The sequence below is a fragment of the Salvelinus sp. IW2-2015 genome, unplaced genomic scaffold, assembly GCF_002910315.2.
Source record: "Salvelinus sp. IW2-2015 unplaced genomic scaffold, ASM291031v2 Un_scaffold2815, whole genome shotgun sequence".
NCBI lineage: Eukaryota > Metazoa > Chordata > Actinopteri > Salmoniformes > Salmonidae > Salvelinus > Salvelinus sp. IW2-2015.
Window position 1 is genome coordinate 45,731 of NW_019944115.1, and position 2,814 is coordinate 48,544.

The 2,814-nt window shown below is 44.2% G+C and overlaps 1 long non-coding RNA gene across 1 annotated transcript in view; it reads left to right on the forward strand.

Annotated features, from left to right (window-relative positions):
- The first annotated feature begins 829 nt into the window (after window positions 1-829).
- LOC112074786 (uncharacterized) overlaps window positions 830-2,814 on the forward strand; it is a 57,317-nt gene continuing 55,332 nt past the window's right edge. The window contains exon 1 of the long non-coding RNA XR_002894840.1: window positions 830-1,304. This is a non-coding gene — a long non-coding RNA (uncharacterized lncRNA). The remainder of the gene's footprint in view (window positions 1,305-2,814) is intronic.

Below are 2,814 nucleotides of genomic sequence, written 5' to 3' on the forward strand. Positions count from 1 at the left end.
GTGTATTATAGACATCAAATTGATGGGAATCTCATTCATGACGCTCACTTTATCTTATCATCAAAAAGTGAAAGTAAAAATGTTTTTTATTAAAAAACGAGGGAATTAACTTTTGTAATGATAGTTGTTTGGTTCAGTTTTACGAGCCCTATTTTTTGTCAGTGTTGGGGAGTAGTGAACTACATGAAGTTAAACTACTAATTAATCTACTTTTAGCAGTAGCTTGGTMGTAGTTTAACTAAATTCAAAGCTTGGTAGTGATTTCAGTAGTTCATAACTTTTTTGCCATGTAGCAGTATAGCTAACTACCGGAACTACATACAACTTTTTTTTGAAAAAATAAAATAAATTATGGGTGAAGTATAGGCTTTCTTTTTCGCTATCAGACATTCATAATTCTCAATAGATTTTTTTTTGTGTGTGTTTAATAGGCTAAATTACACATTTGGTTAACATCTGACCCCATATGGATCTGTTGATCTTGCAATTTGTAGTTTATGACATTTTAGATATAGATATTATATTTGTTGTACTTTTTCAAGGTAAACTATATTTGTGTAGCTTTAGTTGTAGGTTAACTTCTTCCAATGTGAAGTAATTGGTATGTTGGTAAACTATGATTTCAGAGTAGCTTCCCCAACGCTGTTGTGTGTTATCTAGACTAATAAAGGTAACGATCCAATGAATATATTAGTGTGCACCATAAAATACTTCCAGAAGAGGGCGGTGTCATCCCTGGTAATCATCCGCGGAGTTTAAATCCCAAACCGCAGGTGCGCCTGCTCTCGCCTCTCCCTTGACCTCAGAAAAAAACACGGTGATCGTTCGCTCCATGGTTTGCTCGCGTGCCACACCGAACATGCGCGCTGTACTTCAGTGACGTCGCTCCATTGGAGCCTGTGGTTGMAGCGCGAGTTATTTTCACATATCAACCAGGAGAGAGAGGAGAGCGAGCGCACGGCGGTGCCAGACATGGTCAGCGGTTTCAGAGAACACTGTGAAATCAACCGGGAGGGACAACATCCTAGACATGGAATGCGACTGTGCAACATTGTGTCTTTCCTGGCTGACTGACGTTATTTTTCTGCTCAACCATTGAAGAGGAGGAGGTTTGTCGTTTACGTATTGGATTCCAGAGAACTGGGAACACCCCTGTCTCTATTTCTCCCCCTCGGGTTGAAAAGTCACCAGAGTAGAAAGGATATTTCGGTTTATTGGAATTATAGCTGCTCTGAAGATGATCACCGGTGTTTTCTGGGAACATTGTCTTGGATGAGAACCTGTGAGCATCATGAGTACCAATGGTGAGTCCATTTCTCTGCGCCTCTCGTCTGTTCTCCGTTACTTTGAAGCTCTCCGCTCTTCTCRAGTTTACTTTGAAGCGTCGCTCTCAGAGGAGGATGCACAGATAAAACAACACGATACAACAATCGAGAATAGACACGTTTAGTAGCATGCAATGGAAAATAAACTACAAATGTGCTTTACATTCAAGATTTGATTAACATACTGTATGTTCTAATTTACTCTGTATTGATTTGAAGTTATTCTCACAGAGCAGAGAGAAAGACAACAACGTTTCTCTGTTGCTTTCTCCCCCCCTCACCTCAAGGGTTCATCAATGCTTTTTATTAGCTCATCCTTGGTAGTATTTCTTGAATAAATGTCTCAAATTAGGCGACTGAGTGTGAGGATGGAGTACTGTGTGGGGGTTGTGTGGTATGGTGTTGTGGTTATGTAAAGGGTTAGTGGTCAAGGTATGGGACTTGTGTACTCAGTAGTCTTAGACTTCCTTCAGCAGCTGTTTCTCCCTGACATGTCAGGGCTTCTGTGTGTCTGTCTGGATGGCAAACTGCCTCTCTACATAATAGTTCACATCATTTGATGTTAGAAATGCGCAGTTTGTCTTCTGAATTTTGTAAACAATCTATTCCCACAGTTTATTATCATAATCATCTTCGTATTCATCATCATCATCATCATCAGACTCAGACCTCACACCACATACATCCACAAACCTGTTGTCTCCCTAGCATAATTGCAAAGCTCATTGCAACCAGCCCCTGTCAGCCCCAGTTCAGCTCTACACCAAGACTGGACAGATCAGCCCTAGTTAAGCTCTACACCAAGACTGGACAGATCAGCCCTAGTTAAGCTCTACACCAAGACTGGACAGATCAGCCCTAGTTCAGCTCTACACCAAGACTGGACAGATCAGCCCCAGTTCAGCTCTACACCAAGACTGGACAGATCAGCCCCAGCCCTTGGGCCACAGATCTAACTGATCTGGAGACAGCTAATCTTACCAGGACAGAGGCCATCCCCCTGAAGGATGTATACACACACAGATCTCAAATCAGCTGACTGTAGCCTGCGATGCCAGGGGCAATTGCCTGTCTTCGCAACACCACTGATCCCCAGTCAGCTGAGTCCCCAGCAGCCACACAAACACAGACATACACAGGCCTCCCCCATGACCACTGCGTTGATAAGAGGAGCCTGTCTGCTAGTGTTGGGCTGGAACAAAACTACAGAGTTCCCCCAGGCCAGGACCCACACTGCTGCACTGTCTTCAGTCTGTCCTGGTACTCTGGAATGTCAGATGACTCCTGTCCTCCCTCCGCTCCTCCCTCTTTCCTCCTCTTCTCCTTCCACTGCCATCACTGCACTTCTTTACTTGTCTCCCCCTATCTCCCCTCCCCCTTTCTCTATCCCCCTTTCTCCCTCCCCCTGTCGCCCTCTATCTCCATTCCCCCTCCCTGTCTCCCCCTATCTCCCCTCCCCCTTTCTCTATCCCCCTTTCTCCCTCCCCCT